We start from the raw sequence: 26,703 nt of genomic DNA, 5'->3' as shown, positions 1-26,703 counted from the left end.
TTACTTACTCTTCCACGTTCTTCCCATTTAATCTTTCTGTTCTAGTTTCCCATTTACCTCTAGATAACATTGTATTTCCCTTTCCTTAGAAGATATCCTCCTCCCTCCTGGTCCCTTACTAACAACCTAACGTCTGTGGTTATTCTGATTGAAACACACATCTAAAATTCAATGCTAACATTCACATATAAGAGAAAATATGCAATATCTGTAGCTACCAGGGAAATGCAAATTAAAACTACATTGAGATTTCATTTTACCCCAGTCAAAATGACTATGATCAATGAAACAAATGACTGTACACGCTGCTGAAGGGGTGGGGAAAAGGGAATGCTTATTCATTGCTGGCTGATGTGAAAACTGATGCAGCCACTATGGGAATCAGTGTGGAGTTTCCTCAAAAAAACTGAAAATCAATCCGCTACAGGATCCAGCTATTCCACTCTTGGGCATATACCCTGAGGACTCCATATTACTTCAGAGATGCTTGTTCATCCATGTGCGTTGCTGCTCTATTCAGAATAGCTAGACATTTGAAATAGCCCAGATGTCTATCAACTGATGAACATATAATGAAAATGTGGTACATTTTCACAATGGAATATTATTCAGCTACTAAGAAAATGAAATTATGAAAATTTCAGGTAAGTGATAGAGCTGTAAATATTTGTCCCAAGTAACATAACCTAGAGCCCAAAATATAAAACGTGCTTAAAATCAGAATATAATGAGCAATATAAAGAATGCCATCTATAGTGATAAATGTTTCTATTCTTTAGAAAATTACAATATTCACAAATATGGGCAGATCTGATAGAAATACTGTAAAATCATAAAGCAAAATAGATTAGTTTGAAAAAATAGGCAGATATATGGTCAAAATAGATTATTCATTTATTGATTTATGTGGTGTTGGGGGAGGCTAAATTCAAACAGCTCTATCTAGTCAAGTCATTTTCTCTGATCTGTTTCTAGTCTTATTTGAAATGTTGTTATGAGACAGTGAGATAGGGCCATGAAGTTGCCCCAGGTGCCCTCTAACTCTACTGCTCCTGCCTTAGCCTCTGAGTAGCTGCATGACAGGGATGCAGCTAAGCCCAGCTCTATCCTTGAATTGTAAGGAATTTCTATCTGAGCAGAGGTGTAGCTCAGTGATAGCATACATGCTTAGAATTTATACAAGATGCCAGCATCCCTGGACCCTAAATGAAGGACAGTAATGGAGGACCCATCTTCTTTGTTGCCCATTCTGTCTGTCAAGCTAATATATTTAAGTTAATTTAATGTAGTATTGATTATACTCAGAACCAAGATTTCCACATTGAAGCAGCTTGTCTGGAGGCTCACCAGGAAGACTCAAATTGCTATAGAAATCTCACTCAGATAGAACAACATATATCTTATTGTTGCTATGCTGGAGATTGAACCAAAGGCTGCACACATGCCATCCCAGGGTCCTGCCACTGTGCTACATCTCTAATATTACAGTTGAAGATGTGTAACAGCCCTTTTAGAAACTGATAGAACAAAAAAAAAAACAAACAAAAACACCCAACCCAACAGATAAGTTATAAGAAGAGAACATTTGAAGATATTGACTGTTTAAATACTCTCAATCACTTTGGCGTGTGGAAGTCACAGCACAATAGTGTACCAAATGGAAAACAAATCTCATTATTTTGAAGTACATGTGATCCTATAGCATTTTAACAGCACAGACAATATTCTGACGATAAACAGATTTTGAAAACATTGAAATCATACTGTTGCTGACAGAAATGAAGTTCATTGAAAAAAATCAATGGTAATAAGATAACTAAAAAAACCACCAAACATAAGGAAATAGAATAATTAATTTCTAAATGGCCATTGATTCAAGAAGAAACCATAAATGCAATTTGAACCTACTGTGAGCAGCATGATGCTAAACACTCAGCATGCCCACCTCTGTGGGATTTGATGGTGTTTAGTGGGGTTTACAGGTCTCCTGAAACAGGGAACAAAAAGCATCTTAGTTTCTTTTCCTGTGGCTGTGAAAACATCCCCTGACAAAAGCAACGTTAAGTAGAAAAGTTTATCTAGCTCAGGGTTTCAAGTTCTAATCCCCCATGTCAGGGGAGTCATGGTAGAAGTCTTGGAGCAGTCTATGCTCTTGGTTTCTTCTGAGTTTAAGTGGTTCTTCTGCTTTTCCTCTTTCCTTGCTCAGCCTACAATAATCCAGTTTGCAGGGAAAATATCAATATGATACCTGGGGCCCCTAGAAGGAAGTATTGACTTGCAGTTAGGTCTGCAATTTTTTTCCCTTTTAGCTTTTATGTGGGCTGGAGGGAAAAAAAAATGGCCATTGGAATGTAAAACGGAGAGCTGGTGGGGCAGCAAATCAATGGACACAAGTCTTGGAGAGGCAGGAACAGCTGGCTGTGGGAGTACAATTGCAGGATTTGCTATTTAACTGGGAGGAAGTGGAGAGATTTACCTTGTTATGCCCAAAGAGGATGAAGACATAGAAGAAATCTGTATACTGAGGGATTGCAGGTAGTTTTGCCTAGTCTTTATTCTGGCAGGCACAGGGATTATGCCTTTAGTTTCCCACCACTGGCCAACAATACCCGTCTATTTACCATTCAAGAGCTTTCTATGAGTTCTGCCAAATGAATTAGAGTTTCTCCCACATGGTGCTTCAGATGGTTGCCGGTGGTTGGGATAGGGTGGAGACACCGTTGAGCACAGCCTGACAGCACAGAGACATGGCTGCTGACCTGCTGGGTAGTTAGTGAACTGAGTGCTGGCCTCCATGGTCTATTGAATAGCTAGCTGGAAAGCAGGGAATCTGGGCTTGTTTCTTAGATTCCTCAATTTGCTAATCTAATGTGCATCTGCTGCTGTGGCCCCTGGGATCCTCTTCTTCCCATATTTTAAAGCATTTTATTTTTACTTGAAGCTTCACAGAACACATTTGATACTAATTGTCCCATTAAATTTAGCATATTTAAAATCTTCCAATGACCTAAGCTTGATAACCATGGGAAAATGGATCTGTTTGACTTTTAGTCTTCTGAGGACTAGTAAGTTTGAATGTGACAGGGTATGGGGAAGGAAGATTGGAAAACACAGGATCTAACACCTTAAAATATAACCCAGAAGGAAGAACAAAGGCTAAGTGAAAATGCAGAGAAAAGAACTGAGGAGAAAGGAATTGCTGGTGTTTTCCTGCTTGTTTTCAGGGATAGTCGAGGCTATTAGTTAAAAATGGGAGTGAAGAGGGACTGGGAGGATTAGGGGAGGAGGGCAGGAAAGATTATGATACAAACATTCTGTTTGAAATTCTCTGTGCATATGTTGTATGATAGAAGAATCTATTTTCAATAAAAAAATAAAAAAAATAAAGAGGGCAAATGGAGAGATCAGAGAAATCAGGCTTGGTTGCTTTCTTATTGCAGTTTTGTTTTTATGGAATCTCAAAAGAGTTCTTTTTTTGCAAAAGAACTCTCACTAGATGGGTGGAATAAACCCTTCTTTTAAATGGAGTTTAAAGCTATTATTTATAACATCGGAAAGTAAAGGAAATTGTCAGAGAAGTGCAACAGAAAAATGAGCCTTCAGAGTTCAGCGCTGTTTCCAGTTGCAAGAGTGCTTTGCTGGATCTCAGATCCCTTAGGGGAAAATAAAAGGATATCGTTATGTCCGAGAGTCTAATTTGAATGTAAAGGTTGCAAACCAGAATGGGGCTGCACTTTACTGTTAGAGCATTCGCCTAGCATGTGCAAGGCCTGGGCTTGGTCCTCAGCACCAAATAAACAAATAACTGAATGAATAAATAAATCAATAATACACAACGATTATAAAAATATGTGTGGTATCTAACCATAAGCCTCAGTGCAAGAAGCTGCAGTTTGAGGTAGTTCCTCCTGCTGTGACCAGCAAGCCATCCTCCCTAGTCATTCTACACAGCTCCGCCTGTGCTACGTGTGCAAAGAGTCAGAGACAACGGGGTCTAACATTGGAAGAAAGACTGGTCTCTGTCGCTTTGAAAGGACCATTGTTGGAATGCTGTGCATGGAAAGAGTTGTCTCATGAGGAGAAGTTTCATGAGAGTTTGACCATAGAGAATGAACCATACTCATTTACAGAGTGCTTGAAGAAGTTGAATTAATTATACCTTGCCCAGTATACTTTACCTTAAAACTTGCTAAGAAAGTCCCAGGTATGGATTCCGATGGTCCTCAAGGTGAGAGAACTTACTTGGCTGACACATCAATCACCCTGATAGTTGATTCTTGTCTCTTTTCTCTACTCTACAAAGCTAATTGGCAGCCTTCACAGAAACCAGTTTCCTAGACAATGAAGAGCAAAGAAGGCCCATGCCACTCTTTTCTTTTTCTGCCTCTTCTATCCCTATGTTACCTTTGTAAAGATTTAAAAAAAGATTTTATGTATATCTGTGATTGTCTGCTCATATATGCATGTACACAATATATATATATATAGTGTATGCCTGGTACCAAAAGTGTTGAGAAGAGGCTATCATCGTATCTCCTGGAACTGAAGTTGTAGGTGGTTGTGAGCCACCATCCCTGGTTTTCTGCAAGAGTAGGAAGTATTCTTAACTGCTCCACCATCTCTCAGAACCCATTATTTTAAATATAGACTATTTTTATTAGTTACTTGCATTGCTTGATAAATACTTTCAGCCTCTGGATATAAAATTTAAATTTGATAAATGTATTCTTTAGTCAGCATTCTTCAAAATTGTGCATAACAAGCATCTCTACAAAGCCTTTCAGTGCCAAGTGTAATGCCAAGTGTTTGACTTGGGACATCTGCTGGACAAGCCTGTGTTTCTGTGTCTACTTCTCAAATCACAGGTTAATCTGGATATTAGTTGTGGGAATGCTTTAGAGACCAGTCATAGCACAGGACTGAATGACACTTATTACTGTGACTTCTTAAAGGAGTCCTTGGAGAGAGAGAAAGAAGGAAGCATTGGTTAAGATAGTTTCCAGTTTCATCTCAGTGAATTGGCTGCTGAGAGAAGTTGGATGTTTTCAATTACAGTCATCCCTGCATCTCTGATACACTACACACTACAGATAATTTATGTAGCATTCAATTCGTCATTAAGAAGTTTACAAACATTTGAATATTTGCTGTTCTGCAGATAAAATGGTAATTAAATGTTAGTTTCTGTCTGTATAGTAGACATTATGGACAAGTAATCAGAGACAGGTAGATTCAGCAGGATTTGCAGTAGCGAAGAGGGAACATTTTCACTTTTTTTTCTGCCATTCTTTGTTCCTTGTCTTCAGCGTCCTTGTGCATGTTTAACAGTTTCTGTAAATAAGGCAGTGGTGTTCTATGCAGTCATCAATTTTTCTTCTGTAGTTGAATTTTTACTGTGGAGCCTCTGATCCTTGCATAACATAAACTTCATTAACTATTTTAAAGTTATGCTTATTTTAAATAATTTTATTATGCAAAATTGAAATGATAATGTTTGTCCTGCAAAATTATTGTAATTGTATATGATTTATCTTTAGTTATAAACTTCATAATTTTCAGGAAATATAGATATGTATAAGATACAATTTATTTAATATTTTATATGTACTATTTGAATCATATGTCAACAGTAATATAAATTAGTTATTCTTTTTTAATTATTTTAACTAGAGAAAAATACTTGAGATAATATCTTGAGAGCATTATATATGTCTTCAAATATATATTTCAATTACCTTAAGAAATATTTTTTCAGGCAAATATAATCTTTCCTTTTCATATAAGATATGCATTAGATTTTATTCCATGATGAAACAGTCCTAAATTGTTTTCTATTCTGGAAAAATGCTTCTAAAATAGTTAGCTAAGGACAGATTGATCTCATGTGGTTTGCTGTGAAACTGCTTTGAAGAAAACTGGCCTCAAAGATATTTTCAAAATAAAAAACAGAAAAAAATCATTTTAAAAGCTCTTTAATTTCTTCTGATTGCAAAGAGAATGCTTTTTTTCATTAATATTATAGTCTTTTGAAAACTGCTTTTTAAAATTTAATAGTACTTAAAAATTACATTTATTCCTTGTATCTTATTATTTTTAGGAATAAAAATCTTGATAATTGCTATTGAATTTTCCACAATATAAGTCTAGTTACAGTACAAAGTTATTCCAAGATTATGGCATTGTTTTAGGATAACTCTCTAGATTTTTTATTTTTTAACAAATATCCATTTCTACATCAGTTGTGAATTCTGTATGGTTTAAGGATGAGACACATTAAACTATGGAAAAAGACCTTTAATTCCAACCTGAAAAAGGCTGCCTTCAGAACTTTTCTTGAAATGGAAATGCTCCTTTGTTTGGTTACACAACTTTCATTTGTATTTATTTTTCAAATTACTCTTGAAATAACATTTTCTTGTAATCTACAATTGTTACATACCTAATGTCTTAAGTACTCTCTGAAGGAGAATGAATCAATGTTCAATCATTTACCTTAACTTTGCTCTGATTTTTTTCCTCTAAGTCTCTCTGGTTACCAACTCTAGAGAACAAATAAAGTGGTTAACATAGACAAGCTAATAATATCTTATTTTTTGCCAAAGATGTCAACTTGAATAACTATTATTTTTTGGTTTGATGCTGAGAATGAACCTAATGCCTCACTTTACTAAGAAATTTCCTGCGTAAGCCCTCCTCCATCCCTGGATGACATGTAAACACTCCTCCATCAGAACTGGTATCAGTTTTGACTCTGATATCTGGAAGAGTGCTACAAGGTGACACAAGGTAAGTGGCTAATATTTCAAAGTTAGTCAATAGTGCTCCTGACTGGACTGTAATAGATTTGTTAACCTGTTAATAAAATGAAATCCAATGAGATTTTTAAATGACTGAAGAGACAAGAGGGAAAGTTATAGTCTGGGCATAGCAGCTGGCAAACTTGTCTTAAATGCTTTTAAGGAGAAAATTGATAACATCCATGATTGGCTACAGTTCAGGGTACCCAATTCCAATGTGCTGTCAACTGTATTTTGGTATTGATTAACACTCTAGCTACATTCTTTTCAGACATTTTGATGTAGAAAAGTTATTTTATTTTAAGAACAGCATTCACATGTGTTTTCTAAGACCAGTGGCTAAATACATGAAAAAGGAATTAATGAATAAGTTCTCATTGTTAAGGTTACCGTCTCTTTAAATCATATTTTATGAATCTCAGGAAAAACTTTTAGAGTCACAGCAAAGCCAATCAATTTTAGTGAAAACATCTGAATATGAAATGTAGATTACTAGTCTAAGCACTGAATGAATATACAAACAACATATGACCTTCTATGTAGAAGCCACATAACTATATTACATGTGTAGAGGATGAAATTGCAGATACCAAAATGTATATAGTCCATTTTTATAAGTACTATGGAGCAAATCAAAGCATGATATGCAATGAAGTGACCAAAGACAGTTTTTCTGAAACCTATATGTATAAAACTTAAGGAAAAGCGAGGGTAGGTCATAGCAGTCCAGTGGAAGAGCATTTTCGCTGAGGCCTTGCCTTCCAGGGATGCTCGCTCTTTGTTAAAGTTTTGAGACCAGTGAGGTGTCAGTGTCATTGGGCAGTATGAGACAATGGTAGTGTAAGTCACCAGAGAAATAATGGAGTAGAAGTGGAATTGTTTAGAGGCTTCTCGGCTTTGGGTCTTGGGTTGAGAGCCCTGGTTGCTCCCCCAGAACACCAGGGTGCAATTCCCACCACTCCCATCATGGCTTATAATGGTCTATAACTCCAGTTCCAGAGGATTTGATGCCTTTTTCTGGACTTCCCAGGCCCTGAACACACACGGGGTACAGACGTACATGTGAGCAAAACATTCATACACGTAAATAAGGAAAGGCTTTTTTTTTTTTTTTTGGTTTGGAAGCTGGGGCCAGAAATACTTTCACCTAAAAATGTATTTTTCTGAAGTTACTTACAAAATGATTATTTTTGTTTTAACATTGTAAAATTTTATTTTAAAATTTATTTGGTAAAATTAGTTGTTTCTAATTGACAAATTAATAATGATAAGGCATGGAAAACAGATAGATCTCTGTGATTTTGAAGCCTCCCTGGGTTACATAGCAGATGAGACCCTATGCTGTGGATATCTCTATGCTGTGAGTGTGTTGCTCTGACTGCTTAATAAATAAGTGATGATTGGCCAGTAGCCAGGCAGGAAGTGTAGGAGGGACAAAGAGAGAGGAGAATTCTGGGAACAGGAGGGCTGAGTCAGGAGATACTGCCAGCCACACCGCCATGAGGAGTAAGATGTAAAGATACCAGTAAGCCAAGGTATAGATTTATAGAAATGGGTTAATTTAAGATGTAATATCTAGCTAGCAAGAAGCCTGCCACGGCCATACAGTTTATAAGGAACATGTCTCTGTGTGTTTATTTGGGTCTGAGTGGCTGTAGGCGCTGGGTGGACTGGAGAAAACTCCAGCTACAACCTTACCTCAAACAAGGAAAATAATAAGTAAATTGTACAGCAACTTAATCAACATTGCGGGTACTTTCTGAATAAAATTTCTATAAGTTAAAAAAAAATCTAGAGGGGTGGAAAGATTGCACATCAGAGAGAGGCTCTTGCCACCAAGTCTGATTACCTGAGTTCATTCCCTAAAACTCACATGGTGGAAGAAGAGAACCAATTTCCCCAGTTGTCCTTTGACGTCCATGTGTCCAGCATGCACGAGAGTGCATGTGCATCCACATGCGCAGTACAGACACGAGACACAAAAAATAACATGTAAAGAAAAATATCAAATGTAGAGATGCCAACGGCTACGTATAAGATTGATAGTTTATAATATTTTGTGTTTGACAAAGATGTTGATCAGTTGACAGGTAACTGAAAGAATTACTGTGTCAGCTCTCTGCTCCTCCCTATTCCACAGAGAGCTGCATCTCCTTGTGTAGTGCCAACCTCATCCCTGAGACACGACAGTGAAGGTCAGAGTGAAAGTATTGGGTGCCTGGCTATCAGGGCTGCTGCCAGGTCTGGCAAAGTGGAAGTTACTGTTATCAGTGACCCCTTTGTTGACCTTTACTACGTGGTCTACATATCCCAGTATTATTCTACCCATGCTAAGTTCAACACCACAGTCAAGGCTGAGAATGGGAAGCTGTCATGAACAGGAAAGCCATCACCATCAAACTGAATGACGCTGGTGCTCAATATGTTGTGAAACCTACCCAGGGCCCACTTGAAGGGTGGGGTCAAAAGGGTCATCATCTCTGCCCCCATATTTGTGATGGTGTGAACCATGAAAAGTATGACAACCTTGTCAAGATTATCAACAACGCTTCCTACACCACCAACTGCTTAACCTGAGGTTCAGTCAAGGTCATCCATAACAACTTTGGGATTGTGGAAGGACTCATGACCACAGTTTATGCCATCACTACCTCCCAGAAGACTCTGGATGGCCCCTCTGGGAAGATGTGGCATGTGGGTGATATATTGTGTACCCTAATAAGCTTGCTTGAGGATCGGAGGACAGAACCAGCAACTAGATTAGACATAGAAGTCAGGCAGTGGTGGCACACACCCTTAATCCTATCACTTGGGAGGCAGAGATCCACCTGGATCTTTATGAGTTCAAGGCCACACTGGGAACAGAGCCAGGGGAGGTGGCACACACCTTTAATCCCAGTACTTGATATCTCATGTCTTTGCTTGGGAAGGACACCCTCTTTTAATCCCAGGAAGTAATATGACAGGACACAGAAAGGTATATAAGGCGTGAGGAAACAAGAACTCACCCTCTTTAGACTGAGGATTTTGTAGAGGTAAGCTAGTGGCAGCAGCAGTTCAGCTGAGTCCCATTCAGGGCGGACTCAGAGGCTTTCAGTCTGAGGAAACAGGATCGACTGAGGAGTTGGCGAGGTGAGGTTGGCTGTGGCTTGTTCTGTTTCTCTGATCTTTCAGCTTTCACCCTAATATCTGACTCTGTTTTTTTTTTTTAAATTTTTTATTAATAAGACCATTTAGCAATTTGTGTTATGGTGGCATGATGGCCATGGGGCTGCCCAGAACATCATCCCTGCGTTCACTGGCGCTGCCAAACCTGTGGACAAGGTCATCCCAGAGCTGATCAGGAAGTTCACTGGCATGGACTTCCTGTTTCTGCCACCAGTGTGTCTGCTGTGGATCTGACATGCTGCCCGGAGAAAGCTGCCAAGTATGATGACATCAAGCAAATGGTGAAGCAGGCATCAGAGAGCCCATTAGAGGGCCTCCTGGGCTACACTGAGGACCAGTCATCTTCTGTGACTTTAACAGTGATGCCCACTCTTCCACCTTTGATGCTGGGGCTGTCATCGCTCCCAATGACAGCATTGTAAAGCTGATCTCCTGGTATGACAATGAATTTGGCTATAGCAACAGGGTGGTGAATCTCATGGCCAACATGGCCTCCAAGAAGTAAGAAGCCTTGGAGCACTGACCCCAGCAAGAACTCAAGAGCAAGAAAGAGGCCTTCAGCTGCTGGGCAGTCCTTGTCCCAACTCAGCCTCTGACTCTGAGCATTTCCCTCACAGTTTCCATTCCAGACCCCCAGAATAACATGAGGATCTTAGGGAGCCCTACTCTCTTGAACACCATCAATAAAGTACACTGCACCCACAAGAAATTATTATGTCAATCCAACATGGGGTTTTGTCATAAAACTGAAATAAATTTCAAATATTCCTAAAAACTGTATTGCAGCCTATTTATTTTGTTAACATGTCTGTCTAGTCACACTGGTATGTAGAAAACTAAGACCTTAAAATGTGAAATTGCTATCAAATTTTATACAGTCTGCAAAAGATCATCTGAAAAATGATGAGGTTAAATCAATATGACATTTTGATTCCATGGGATATATGTAAATGGAAAAGTCAGCCTTGGCAGTGACTTTAAGTCATAATGAAATATTTCAGATGTCAACAAAAATAGTTAGCACTTGAGCAAGCAGGTATAAATACTGCTAGAAGATTTTTGTAATGCCCGATGAGATGAGGGAAAATTTCCACAATCAAAACAGTAGAAATCTGGAAATGTCTTTAAACTTCAAGTTATTATCCACATTTTTTAAGACAAAGGAAATGCAGAAATGATTGCTTTCCAGACTTGAAAATATTGCTAGTGTAAGTTTTCCTCTTGGATTCTTATCAGGAATATATAATGCTGCAAATCTGTATTAGATTATAGAGATTATTAAAAAGAAATAGAACCTCATGCTGGGATGGGTTGCCAGGAGATAGAAGTCCTATACTTGCTAAATCTCGATGCCATTGTGACTTCTAATAAGCTTGCAGCACAATAACAAGATGTTTGGGTGGTTTGGCAGGCCTTCAATCTGTAACTGTGAACATCTTCTCACCCTCTTCAGGATTGCTTCTATCCTATTTAGGACTCTTTCTAAATTATAGTTTGGTGCCCAGTCAGTCTGGTATTATTTTTCAAACACTCAATGCCTACCACAGAAAATTGGAGATGACACACACATCAGATAGTTCTATCTGATTCAGCTTTGGAGTTCTATAGATAGACAGCAGTTTAAGTGATTTGAAATTGGGTTGTCATCCCATTTTTTCAGGTTGAGTGCTTTGAAGCCTGAGCTCCTTCTCACCAAAGCCTCTGAGGAAAGATTAGAGTGATTCCTTTCTCATGATTTCTGTTGATCTTATTTCTCCCTGTGGGATTTGCAGTCTTGTTAGAAAGATCTCCTTGGGTGGTGAATCTCTTACTCATCTTGGTGTGACTGAACTCAAAGCCTTGCTTATTGCCCTGTATGGAGCCTCCTTTGAAGGAGTAGATAGTATACAGACTTTAGCCTTGATCACACTCTGTTGCTGTAGAATTTGGAGAATTAAAGATTTTATTTAAAAATATCCTCTTTTTTTTTTTTAACTGTAGTCATGAGTTATAGCCATTGCCAAGTTTCCTCTAACATTCACATTTATTATTTCTGGGAGTCAGACATTTTGCTTTGAATGAACAGAAACTGGAAACTCTCAGAGCAAATTTCATTGTATTAGTGCTAACATCTCTTTTAAAAATACACAATCCAATAGCATTAACTTTGACTTTTTTTTAATTCCTTCTAATTATTTTTTGATAATTTCATTCATACATATAATGTGTTTTGTTCAGATCCATACTTCATTTCTCCTACCCAATTCCTCTACAGTCCATGCTGGAATTTTGGCCAGCTTGATACATCGCTTCTTATTTGTAAAGTTCAGCAAAACTTATCAAATGGATGCTTCCTTATGTCTTTGCTTGTCAAAATGGAAGGAGTCAACTTTGATAATTAGAGATGAGGCATTTATTGACCCTTAGTATGGAGGCAGTATGAAAGCCACTCTTGTGTGAAATGAAGTCAGTTTTTGGTCATGTACTAATAAAACCTGGGATTAAACACAAATCTGTGATGAGAGTTTTTTTTTTTATTAATTTTCTAAAACATTAAAATAAAAAGTAATGAGTTGCCCTAAGGCATTTTATACACACTTTTTTGTTCTCGGCCTCTCCCCATTCCCTCACCTCCCACCCTGTTCCTGCCACAGTCTCCATTAGGCTTTCACTCTATTACTCCCTTAAGGCTTGCTTCACCCCTTTCACGGTCTGCTTTCTACTTTCATAACCTACATCTGCCACTTTGCAAATATGCAAAAATTAAAAACTAAGATCTGTACTGAGAGAAAACATACAACAGTTGCCTTTCTCAGCCCAGGCTGGGAAATGACATTACTTTGTAATTTCAGTTCCATCTATTTCCATAACAATATCATGATTTCATTTTTCTTATGGCTAAATAAAATTTTACTGGGTACACATGCAATATTTTCTTTATTCATTCATCTGGTCGTGGGTGACTGTAGGTTGGCTTCATTTCTTAACTACTTTAAGTGGTGCAGCAATAAATGGATGCATAAATACTCCCATGGTGGGACTTCCATACTGATGTGTATAATCAAGTTCCCATTCCCTCCAGCAGTGAATAAGGGTTCTCTTGTTCCTACATCCTCACCAGCATTGGTTACTTGTTCTCTTGATGATAGCCATTCTAGCTGGGTCAGATGGAAGGGGAAGTAGTTTCAATTTGCATTTCCTTTATGAAAAAGGAATTTGAATAGCAAAAAAATTTTTTTTTTGTTTTTGTTTTTCGAGACAGGGTTTCTCTGTGTAGCTTTGCGCCTTTCCTGGAACTCACTTGGTAGCCCAGGCTGGCCTCGAACTCACAGAGATCCGCCTGGCTCTGCCTCCCGAGTGCTGGGATTAAAGGCGTGCGCCACCACCACCCGGCGCAAAAAAAAAAAAAAAAAATTATTGGACATTAGTATTTCTTCTTTTAAGAATTGCCTATTTAGTACATTACTTCATTTATTGACTGAAAAATTAATAACTTCATAGTTCTTTACATATTCTAGATTTGAACCATCTGTTGGAAGTATAGCAGGTTGGTAGAAATTCCCTTCCATTCTGTAGGCCTACAATGTTGATGCTTCTTACACTGCTCCAAAGGACAGTCTTCACTTCCTGTAATTTCCCTGTCAATTCTGTGTTCTTTAACTCTGCTATTGGAGTTACAGAAAGTCCTTATGAATACCTATGCCTGGAAATAGTTTCCCTTTCTTAAAAATTTTTGAGCCATAAATGTTTGGATAGTTAAATGTGTTTTTATTTGTTTTCCTCAAGGTGCAATATTTCTTTTAGGAGCAAAGTATGTGTTTTTGGATAATATATTTTTAAGAAATTAAGATTCTGTCTATTCTGGGACATATTCTTCCCATGTACACTTGAGTTCTAGCTGATCAAGTGATTTTAACTATTTTCATGCAATTTCCTGCTTTGTGCTATACATATATGGTATAAACCACATATATAGGAGGATCTGTATGTAAATTATACACATACAGTTTATACATGGCATAATCTATAATTTGTTCTAAGTATATAGCTATCTGATATGTATATTATGTATATATTATTCAATATGATTCTGTATATAAATGATAAATATGTCCTTTATAAATCAATATCAGGAAATTTGAAATAAGTCATTTTACAAAGATACTAGCTGCAACCTATGATTCAAGTATCTCTTATGAAAAATAATAACTCAATACAAGAATATAGAATGCATGTGCCTGGTGGGAGGAAGTGTATTTATAACCAATGGAGACTGAATTCTCTGGCTAGGATATCTATTTGGAGTTTGATAGCACAGTTTACTTGCATAAAGGATATTCTATAATCAATTTTTAGATATCTTTTGGTGAGAAAAATAGAATTTCATACTGAAATTGTATATATTATTTCTATCATGTTAATATAAAATTTTGGTTACACTCATGTATAATATGCCACAGTACTATGTGAAGTCTGCCAAACGGTTCAATTTTATCAGGAATTCTCATATTTGCTTCACATTTATTGAGTTACAGCTCTATATTAGGACCTTTGGTAGGAGAAATATGAAGAAGTAGGGGATGGTTCAGTCAATAAAATTGAGTTTGATCCCCAAAGTCTGTGTAAAAATGCTTAGCATGGTGGTGTGTGCTTCTAATTCCTAGGGGATAGAACAGAAGAATTTCTGGAGCTCACTGGCCATCTAGTCTAGCCTAATTAGTAAGCCAGAGGCCAATGAAAGACCTTGTCCCTAAAAGGTAGTGTTCCTGAGGATGACACTGGAGGAAATCATCCTCTAGCCTCTCTACCCACATGCACACACATGTACTCATACCTCCACATATATCAACAGCACATGCACATGTACAGATACAAATGCACATACATATGGATGCACACTCACCTGCACAAACATAAACAGAACATCCACATGCACAGACATGTGATGCACACACTCATACATATATACATACATAAATACATTAAAAGAAGTGAACTACAGTCATGAAGTTTAGTTATGATTATGTAGCTAAGACCTCAATCTAGAGGAAAATATTAGCAAGTAAACTAATTACTATATTAGCCTCATGATTTTTACATACTGCAAAGCAGAAGTTATAAACCAGGCCCTGCTGTCTTTAGTAACTCATTTTATTAGTTTTTAAAAAATAAAAAAATTACTCACAGCCTTTGGATATTATATTTATTATGATATTACCACCATTAATCAAAGTTAAGAATGACCTTGACCTTGGTTGGTAGGCATTATAATAAAATGAGTATCTTTTAAATCATGGCTTTTTAAGTCTAATTTTAAAATCTCATGGTTATAAGTGTAATTGAGCAGATTTAGATCAGAACAACTCATGCTATTTTAAAAATAAAATTTACCCAGTGAGGGAAAAATGATTTGCTTCATTTAAGATGATTATGAGGTAACTTAGAAAAGAATCTTCCAAAATATTTTAAGCAATGTGCCAAGTAAAGTCTCAATACCATTTATAAACATAAAGCCGAAGATAACAGAATCTCTAGACGCCCGTATATACACATGTGAATTTGTCTACAAAAATAGTCCGCTGTCATCTCAGTCCCAACAGCATGGTCAAATGTAAGCGTCATGAAAGCAGAGATACCTTCAGGAATATTTTCAATGTACTGCTTGAAACCTCAAGTCTTACTTTGACTTTGGAAAGGCCACAAAGCATATGAACATCTATATTTATTTTCCCAATTATAGCCAACTGCATAAACCAACGTGGGACACTGGGACAAGTTTCCTCTTGGGAGGACACCCATCTCTCTTATTAACTAAAGAATTTGATTATAAGTTTAATCTCATAGGATGTGGTGAACTTAAAGCTTATAGTGTCTGTTTTTTTCAAAGACCTAAAACCTGCTTTTCAAAAGACCACGCTTATCTTTTCTTTTTCAGTTTCTTTCTTTCTTTTTCTTGTTTTCATTCTTGCTTTCTTTTTATCATTGCAGTTGATTTATCTACCTTTGGGTAAATAGTCATTGTACATTGTTATTTACAGTTATTTTTATGAATTTTCATATAAATGATATTAGTAGTCTTTTACAGCTAAATGTGCCTTAATAAACATGCATTTCTTAGGATGATATTTTCTAGTTCCATCCATTTGCCTGCAAATTTCATGATATTGTTTTTTACTGCGGAGTAGTACTCCAATGTATATATGTACCACATTTTCTTAATCCATTCTTCAGTTGAGGGGCATCTAGGTCATTTCCAGATTCTGGATATTACGAATAATGCTGCTATGAACATAACTGAGCATGTGTCCTTGTGATATGTTTGAGCATTTCTTAGGTATATGCCCAAGAGTGGTATAGCTGGGTCTTGAGGAAGATTGATTTCCATTTTTCTGAGACACCACCATACTGATTTCCACAGTGGCTGTACAAGTTTGCATTCCCACCTACAGTGGAGGAGTGTTCCCCTTGCTCCACATCCTCTCCAACATAAGCTGTCTGCAGTGCCTTGATCTTAGCCATTCTGACAGGTGTAAGATGGTATCTCAGAGTCATTTTGATTTGCATCTCCCTGATGACTAAGGATGTTGAGCAATTCCATAAATGTCTTTCAGGCTTTTTGAGATTCTTCTGGTAAGAATTCTTTGTTTAGCTCTGAAGCCCATTTTTTTTTAATTGAATTGTTTAGTATTTTGATGTCTAGTTTCTTGAATTCTTTATATATTTTGGAGATCAGCCCTCTGTCAGATGTGGGGTTGGTGAAGATCTTTTCCAATTCTGTAGGCTGTTGTTTTGTCGTATTTACCGTGTCCTTTGTCTTACAGAAGCTTATCAGTTTCAGGAGGTCCCATTTATTAATTGTTGCTCTCAGTGTCTGTGCAACTGGTGTTATAGGAAGTAGTCTCCTATGCCAATGTGTTCAACACTACTGAGATAACCCAGGCTCAGAAGGACAAACATGGTATATACTTACTCATAAGTGGATACTAGATGTAAATCAAAGGATAACCCAGACTACAAACCACAGCTCCAGAGAAGCTAGCTAACAAGCAGGGCCTTAAAAGGAATGTATGGATTGCCCTGGGAATGGGAACTAGATGAGATCTCCAAGAGTAAACTGGGAATGGGTGGGGCAATGGAGGGTAGCGCATGGGGGATGAGAACATAAGGGAACAGGATGGTTGAGCTGAAACGATGATGAAGTGGGAGAGCAATGAAAGAGATACCATGATAGAGGGAGACATCATGGGGATGGGGAGAAACCGGATGCTAGGGAAGTTCCCAGGAATCCCCAAGGATGACCCCAGCTTAGACTACTAGCAATAGTGGAGAGGATGCCTGAACTGGCTTAACCCAGTAATCAGTTAGGTGAATACCCTAACTGTCATGATAGAGCCGTCATCCTGTAACTGATGGAAGGAGATGCAGAGATCCACAGCCAAGTACCAGGCTGAGCTCCAGGAGTCCATTCGAAGAGAGAGAAGAGGGATTCTATGAGCAAGGGGCATCAAGATCATAATGGGGAAACCTACAGAGACAACCAAGCCAAACTAGTGGGAACTCATGAACTTTAGATCAACACCTGTGGAGCCTCCATGGGACTGGACTTGGCCCTCTGCATAAATGAGACAGTTATGTAGCCTGATCTTCTTAAGAGGCCCCCTGGCAGTAGGATCAGGATCCATTTGGAGCTTACTACCTATAGTGAGACATTTCACACAGCCTTGAGGCAGGGGGATGGGCTTGGATCTGCCTCTACTGAATGTACCAGGCTCTGCTGACTCCCCATGGGAGGCCTTACCTTCTTGTAGGAGGGAATGGGGGGAGTGGGTTGTGGGGAAAGGGCTGCAGGGTCAGGAGGAGGGAAGAGGAGCATCTGTGATTGGCATGTAAAATGAATAAACAATTTCTTAATAAAAATAATAAACATGTATTTCAGTAAACACTTTGAAATTAATGAGTAGACCAAATGTAGACCATTAAAGACAACATACTCTCTGGTGCTTTACTTAACATCACAGCCCTCCATACTACAAGCAGTCCATAAAACTGGATCCCCTTTGCTTTCAGAGCCTTCCTGTGGCTTCCCACTGCTTTGAGGAACATCAGATGGGCCTTCGCCATCTCACTTTGCACCACATCCTGACCACCATGCCATTCCTTCTGATGGCATGGCCCCCTCCCCTGAATGCTCTCCCACACCAACCCAGCTCTAGCTGCTCCTTCCACAAAGCTGTTGGCAATTATTCTGGTTAGAACCAGCCTCCCACCTCAAGCACAGGACTTTCCACAGGTGACCAGGTGACTACTTACATCATTGTAGGAGATGGGATCAGCCTTATGGCTCAAGAGAGCTTCATAAGAGAGGCTGTTGTATGAAGGACAGCAAGGAGAAGCCCTGAGAAACACAAAGTGGCTGTTGTACCTGAAGGAAGGGCAGTTCTCTCCAGATAACCTCAGAATTCTCAGCTGGTTTCTCACTCAGAGGTGCCCATGCCCTGGACCATGACAGTATGGAATACGTTTCCATGGGGAGACAGACAGAAAAGAACTAAAACTGTATATCCTTTGGTTTTTTTTTTTTAAGACAACATACTTTGTGGAGATAATATTTTGCTTTGTTTATAAATTGTTCAATCCTGGGAACTTGTAAAATCACTCAGTATTACCAACTTGTGGCTACTTTTTACTGCCCATGATAACAAATTTTTATAAAGCATGAAGTTAAGTGTTTGTAAGCCTAGCTTTAACACTCAGCCCCATACAAAGGCTAATGCAATTTAATGTCATGCAGAGGAGAAATGATGTAAAAGCCACATTTTCTTCCCTCTTGAACACTGTTATAAGGCTTCTCTTATACTTCAGCATCTTATGTTTCTTTGCTGTGCATTTTGAATATCCCAAAGTTATTGCAGTTTAAATTCACACTCACAGGCTGTGTTCTGAGCAAGACAGGAGCCATGTCTTTATTTCATAGTTGTATTTTTAGCATTTAGCACCTATAAATAACCTGAGATATTACAAAGTTTCCCACGAATGATTTTTGAGTGAGAGAAAAAGCTGAAATCCATGCCAAGTCCTTTCATTTAACTATGTCAATTGACAAAATTATAAATGTGAATTTAGAGAAACAACTGAAGATGCCTACAGTAGATCAAGAAGATTTAGGGATCTCCTTGACTTTGATTAAAAGAGTCAAATAGATTTTTAGATAAATATAGAATATAATAAAATTACCTACATTGTTATCTTTCTTTGAGTAAACTTGTTCCCAGTTCTATAACAAAAAGAAAAAGAAATTTACTACAGTAGCAATGATGTTTGCTAGCATTTCCAAGGAAGAATAATATTCCAGTTGTCTCCATCAGCAAGTGTGTTCTCATTCTTTGTATGGATATAAAATGTATGTTGACCTCATAGTATTTACATGTTTCCTGATAAATTCTAATATCTGTTACACTAAAATTCTTAGAAGACATAAAGACAATGATTCTCTCACTTCATACCTTAAAAATAGAAAGAGAACCAGCAAGAACCCTTCCTTCTTCCCTGTGGAAATTTGTTGTCACGTCTTTTTCTTAGAAAGATGGGCTCATCAGAATTAGCTATTGTGATTCATCATGGTCCTGAAGTAAGATAAAAGACCTCTTCAACATCTCTGCCTTACTCTGAGGCAGTGCTTCTCAAACTTTAGAGTGCTTCCAGATCATGTGTGGTTCTCATTGTGACAATATTGGATTTGGCACAGCTGGAATTAAAGACTACATCTTGAATAGTGAATGCTGCTTAAGGTATCCATGGAACAGCACGCACTGCAGATATATAGGGACACTGATGAGGAATCTTAGCTGAGATCCTAGACATTCCCTAGCAAATGGTTTGCTGCTTCAAATTTGATGCCTTTCTGAGATGTTGTCATTGTTACTTGCTCATGAAAGGATTTTTTTTTGTTGTTGTTGTTTTTGTTTTTCGAGACAGGGTTTCTCTGTGCAGCTTTGCGCCTTTCCTGGAACTCACTTGGTAGTCCAGGCTGGCTTTTTAACAGAGAATTTTTACTCTTAGATCCAACCTACTCCACTGAATACAGAGAAGTATTAAGCAGTATCCTGTCAGGCCATGAAATCAGATTTTGGGACACTTTACTCTAAAAGCTATGCTTATTATGAATAGCTACATGGGTTTCTTTGACTTTACCGTACAATTTTTGCTATTTGATATGATGAAGGCTTGTGTGTGTTCCAATTGGTAGACATGAGACATGGTTGGCTTCCCTTCTCTGATATGTAGAGTAGCTTTGCTGTCATGAAACTACAAGTCTTAATGGATAACTTAAAGTGTTAGATGAATTTGGTCTTAATTATCATCAAAATATTTTCTGGTAGCACTGTAGAGTCTTTCCATTGCAAACAAGTTTAAACTTAGGATTCAGTAGATATAAGAGCCATAAAAAACAAGATTTGAGTCAGAAATTCTCGTAATATGTATTATTAAATAAATATGTACTATTAGATAAGTTTTCTCCCTTTTAGATAATACATTTTGTCTCAGTTTGGGGTTAGTTGTTTTATTTAGCTGTAAGAAGCCACACTTTGTGGGTACATGATTTTGGCAAGTGAAGGAGAGTATATTACTGTTGTCTTGGGGTATGGCACACCAACTTGCATAGTCTAAAGTCCTTAGGAAAAACTGAGGAACAGATTTTCTCTCCAGTGAGGGTGTATGCTCTCAGGACTCCCTAATTTTGTCTAGCCAGGCATGCGCACACAGACTGTTGCCATTTTACTTATTGTAGCAAATATAATTCATTTCTGTCACAAACTGGCAGGGAAAAAAGGTTTTATTTATTTATTTATTTTAAACTTAAGATTTTTTTTTTAATTTAGGTAATATGGGAAATTCTGTTGCCCTTTCAAATATGAGGGTTTTTAGATATGTTTTCCTCTTAGGGGTCCACCAATATTGTGATAATGAGCCAAACTGAATCTTTACTTGAGCCTCTTTGTAGGAAGAGATGCCTGGGAGGTAGTCATAAATCAAGAGGACAAGTGGATGGATGCTCTCTAACTCAGGTTTATCTGTTACAGTAATTACTGCATTTTACATATCCATTTTAGGATAATTTATGTATGTATAAAAATAAACCCATTTCTAGTTCAATGAATTCCTGACGGAAGAATGTTTTTCAGACTGTAAGCAAAGCTTTTGTCTGTTATTAAGAAAACTGCTTCATTAAGTAAGAGGGAATGGGGTATTAAAGTATGTGTGGTAAAGAGAAATGATTTCATTACAATGAGCAATTTTTAAGTTGTTCAGCCAAGATCAGGAAAATACTTCACATTATAGGTATAGGCATCTGCACATTCTGCAAGTCTAGAAAGGTACAGAAAAAGCTTACAGTTGCAAGTTTCTGTTAAGAAAAATGAAAGTGATGAAAATCTGATTTCCTTTGTGGCTACATGAACATTATTTCATTCTTGATAAGGTGGTAAACTTTGCAAGAGTAAGCTTTTTATTTTTCTTGTACCTGAAGTCACATACTGAACTTGAACCCTCCCATACACAGCAAACGTTTTCTTTGAAATTGCTAGAGGCCTTTTCTAGGCAATGGTTAATGCAGTCAAATTCTCCTCCAAGTTTGCCATGATGTTTTATGTGGTAAAATTGAAAGTTTTTAACAAAGAAGAATAATAGAAGTATCCTTTCAATGACAATTAGTGAAAAAATATTTCCCGTTGTCATGTATTATTAAGCAAACATTCTAAGTAGATTTTTCTCCTTACCTAAAAGGGGACATTTCTATATGCTTATGACCTGACTGTTCTTAGATCCTTGAGCACACACACCCAGTCAACTCCTAAATCATACAATACTTCCTCAGATGTATTTTCTTTGACTTTTCTCTTTTTTTCTAATACATAAGCTTATGGAGTATATTAAACTGTGTTATTTCTTCAGAAGTTCTTTAGGGTTATAAATCAATAGTTGAGTTAGATAAGAGCTCTAATTCCTGTGGCAGAACATTTCACGACCCAAATGAAAACCGCAGATACGCTCGTGACTCACAAGTTGGCTTCATCAAAGTCTGACTCTTCAGCTGACTTTCTGAGAGGTCTGGCTCGTGGGCCTCTGACTCATTCCAGCCCCATTCCCACTCATATGTCCCCTGCTTCACATTGCATGAGTGTGGGAATGTTGTCGGGAAACAGCACAGCCACCTGGGAAGTTTGCCAGTGCCATTGCACACGGAGATGACCAAGTGAAGGAGAGGTGGAGGTGAGTGTGCGGCAGCCTAACAGCATTGCATTGATCCAGAAGAAAAGGAAGGCAGGGAGGGACGCATCCGAAACGCACAGACCATTTCCCTTGGCTTCATAGGTCTTAAACACCAGTTTGAGAGAAAGGACCATTCATTCTGGCAGAAAACTGCCTTCTAAGCGTGAGCTTTATAAAACCCTCTCATGAAGGCAAAGAGGGTCAGTACAGTGACAGGAAATGCCAGACTGTGATACTGTTCTAGAAAATCCTTTAACACACCCACTGCTGGTGGGGGTTCCACTAGTGGAGACGGAGGGGAATTAGAGGTTGACTTCAGAGGAATTTATTTTACTATGTTTTGTTTAGAACGATTTACCCTTCTACTAAACTCTGAGAGTGAATGAGAACACTTGGATATGATTGGTAGGGTTAAAGTGGTGCAGGCATTGTGGAAAACAGCCTTAAGGTCCCTCAAGAAAGTTAAAATAGGACTATGATATGACTCAGAACTCTTACTTGATAGGTATTTATACAAAAGAACTGAAATCAGAGTCTAGAGGGGACATTAATGTATTCCTTGTACTGACACCTTCTGCAGTATCGTTCCCAACAGTTAAACTGTGTATATCAGAGGGATTTTTAAGCAGAAACACGATTTGGTGTGTGAAGCAAACTTACACATGGGTTTGAAATATCTTCAGCATGGCACCAGTCCATAATACGCTGGTAGGAAAGGGGCTGAGCTGAGGGCTGAGATTTGCTGAGTACAGGGCAGGAATGAAAACCAAAAAGTCAGTGCAATCAAGATATTACTTCAAGCTTTGGCTTGAAACTAGAAAGGAGATGGCCAAGGATGCAGATCACATCTGGGGGAGAGTGCTGGGTAAATGTAGGGCACGTTCAGGAAGTAATGGAAGCATTGAGCATATTGGAGGCATCGAGCATATTGAGGCATCCCAGGTGAAGCAGGGCGGAGAATAATGTTGACGTGTCCAGGTTCTGAGAAATAATTGGCAGGAATGAAGTGGAAAAATGTGCTCTCATCAGTGGACCGGGCACAGGCAAGCCATCAAAGGCTTGATTAGCACAGGTAGGAGGACCCCCTCTGCGTTTATCTCTAGTGCCCGAGCCTCTGAGACTCTTTCCAAGGCATGGCCCAGTGGTGAATTGTTTTTTCTTTTTTCTTTTTGCTCAGTAGTTGTATGGAGTGCTGATTGGTATACAGATCTCGTCAAGGGTTGTAAGTGAATTGAAAGATCATAATCTACACAACGTTTGAGCTCTTAAATAAGCAGGAAGGAATAGTCCAGTAAATTAGTCTCAATTTTAATATTTTAGAGTATGCCCCCTCTGTCTTCCTTCTCTACCCTCATCATAATTATAAGATTATGATTATATCAATAAAAAGGATGGGGCTGGAGAGATGGGCTCAGAGGTTAAGAGCATGGGCTGCCCTTCCAGAGGTTCTGAGTTCAATTCCCAGCAACCACATGGTGGCTCACAACCATCTATAATGAGATCTGGTGCCCTTTTCTGGTGTGTAGGCAGAACACTGTATGCATAATAAATAAATAAATAAATAAATAAATAAATAAATAAATAAATAAATAAATAAATAAATAAATAAATCTTTAAAACTGCAGTCAGCTTAAAAAAAAGATATACTATAATTTGTGGTTAAGCATTAGGCAGCTGAGTCTTATCTTTATTTTGCTCAATCCTGCTCCAGGCTTTCCTGTATCCAAGCTGATATTCAGAGACTCAACATCAAAATTCTGGTAACACATGAGTCACTTAAAAAGCAGAAAAATTATTTCTAAAGGCAAAATATCAAACCAGAAATAACATCAAATTCTTCTTGTTTAAAATAGCGTTTAAGACACAGTTAAATATCACAGGCAAACAGAACTCTGAAAATCTGGTGGTCCCTGCCATGTATGTAAGTAAGCATGTGTAAAGGTAGAGGCCTGTGGTGAAGGGACCATCTCCCCTCAGATGCTCATGCACCACTGAGTGTGTTTGTCAGGTACACCACAGGAAAAGAGGAGTCTCTGTTAAAGTATTCTAAAGAAGAAAGCAGGCAGCAATGGGAAACAGAATGCTAACACCTGGGATTGTCTCTTTCATTCATGGCTTTCTTTGTTCTTTATGTACTTGTGGAAGTTGCCTATAACCTCTGAGCTGCTCCCTTTCCTAAGAGGAGATAATAATTCTCATTAATAGCATCCTAGAAGACTCAACTAGTTCCATAGCAAGATTTACTGGCAAGCTTTTTTGCTATGCACCCACCTAGTCTAGGGGATCTCATAGAATGGACATTTCCCACTTAAGTGGATCAAGAGTCTAGCGTGGGGAGGGCATGCCATTTCCAGAATGCTGCAAGCAGAAATTCCCAATGAAACTGATCAGCCTTCTTAAGTGAATCTTCACAGATTGCCTTTTATTTTTATATTCCTTGTGTAGGCTGTTTTCTCTCAGCTGTTTCTCTTGGCTCCTTGTTCTTAATCTGAGGCAAGTTCAATCTTTGTTGACTGTTTTTATTAAGCCCTCAAATTCTCATGTCTTTATTACATTCTGTAGCAAGCATTTCCCAGTAAGTAATTAGTGAAATATTTAATATAATCAGGATTTTGGAGTTTAATATTTCTCTACCAATATGCTAGGTATGCTATGTAAATATATCACATAAATGTGTCTATCAATGTTATTTAAACATTTTTTACTTCTAGTTTTAATTATGATGTTTGTGTTAGTGTGTGTTAGTGCAGTGCCCAAGGAGACCAGAATATCCTATCAGAGTGCCTGGAAACTGCCAGACATTCTACAGGACACAGAAAGAAGTGATTTAGAGACTCTAAGCCTGTGGACTGAAGACAGATGCCCCAGCTTTACAGAGGAACTTTGGATGACTGTCCAGGCTGCCAGCTATCTGTCTACTCTCCCAAGATTTCTGAAAGTTGCTTGCATCCTTCTCCCATTTCTCAGGTACTATTATATCCTTCTGGGGTCTTTGATGTAGTTGAAGACTAGATAGTTATAATTTCCTTAGTTATAATAAAAGATAAGTTAGATATGAAACCTTAGACTCACAAATGTAGGATAGATAGGATAGCTTCTTTAATTTTGCCAAATACAAATAGACTAGATATTATAAATAGCTACATATTTAACTGTAATTCTTGCTTGATAATTGTTTTGTCATATGTAATTTTACTATGTTAAAGTTAAAATCTTCCTTTTTGTAAAAAAAAAAAAGAAAAGAAAAGGGGAAGTGCTGTGGATATCGCTTTGTATGCTGTGAATGTGTTGCTCTGATTTGGTTAACAAATAAAACACTGATTGGCCAGTAGCCAGGCAGGAAGTATAGTCTAGGCAGGATAAGCAGAGAGGAGAATTCTGGGAACAGGAAGGCAGAGTCAGGAGTCACCAACCAGACACAGATGAAGCAAGGTGTAAAAGTACCAGTAAGCCACAAGCCATGTGGCAACTTATAGATTAATAGAAATGGGTTCATTTAAGATAAAAGAACTAGATAGCAAAAAGCTTGTCATGGCCATACAGTTTATAAGTAATATAAGTTTCTGTGTGTTTACTTGGGTCTGAGTGGCAGCAGGAGCTGAGTAGACACAGGAAAACTCCAGCTACAGGAATTAGCATTATAGGTGATTATGAACTATGTGATATGGATACTGGAAACAAACTTGGATCCTCTGCAAGAACATTATATCTCTCCAACCCCACTATCACTATTATTATTCTATTTTTATATTTTTATGTGTATTAAATGTTTTGCTAGTATGTATGTGCACCACAAGTGTGCTTGGTGTCTGAGGAGAACAGAAGAGGGTGCTGTATCTTCTGGAACTGGAGTCACAGGTGGTTGTGTACCACCATTTGGTTGCTGAGAAGTATATAATAAGTCCTCTGCAAGAGCCTCAGTGTACAGGTACCAAAGAAAATGTAAAAGAAATCTATGTGTTTACAACTTTGAGGAGTTAAAAAAGGAAGTTGGTGCATAGTGAATCAAAGAAGGGTAGAGCATAATTTGACTGTAGAACTTCACATGCAACCCTTAAATTTAGAGATAGGAATTGTGAAACCTGGTTTTGATGATATGAGCATCTTCAGCTGATACTGAGAAGACCTTCAATCTGTGTATCAGTTATTGTAAACATGTTTGAAAGGAAACACCAGGATCAATAGACATATTTTTTTTCTTTACAAGCAATTGGTGCAGCGGGAGAAAATGTGCAGTCAAATATTGGGGTCCAATAGACAGACAAGTACAGGCTTTACAGGGTCCTTATTTACACAGTCTCTGAATCAAATTGCCAAGTTCACAGGTGGAGTTTCAGCAGAAGGTCCCTGGTCTTTCCTGCCCCTCTGCTGAAAGAGTCAGGCTGGGATAAGGAGCTTCACCCAGATATCCCTCAGCCATAAGAATAAGGCTGGGATAAGGAGCTTCACCCAGATGTCCCTCTGCTGAAAGAGTCAGGCTGGGATAAGG

General features: G+C 38.0%; 1 long non-coding RNA gene across 1 annotated transcript in view; it reads left to right on the top strand.

Moving 5' to 3' along the window:
• Positions 1-24,955: 24,955 nt before the first annotated feature.
• LOC128118161 (uncharacterized) overlaps positions 24,956-26,703 on the top strand; it is a 134,023-nt gene continuing 132,275 nt past the window's right edge. Inside the window, exon 1 of the long non-coding RNA XR_008221031.1 lies at positions 24,956-25,181. This is a non-coding gene — a long non-coding RNA (uncharacterized LOC128118161). The remainder of the gene's footprint in view (positions 25,182-26,703) is intronic.

Source organism: Peromyscus californicus, unplaced genomic scaffold (genome assembly GCF_007827085.1).
Source record: "Peromyscus californicus insignis strain IS unplaced genomic scaffold, ASM782708v3 Scaffold_22__1_contigs__length_63687245, whole genome shotgun sequence".
NCBI classification, from domain to species: Eukaryota; Metazoa; Chordata; class Mammalia; order Rodentia; family Cricetidae; genus Peromyscus; species Peromyscus californicus.
The sequence above is the reverse complement of the archived record's forward strand: the minus strand, read 5'-3'. Positions and strand labels throughout refer to the sequence as shown.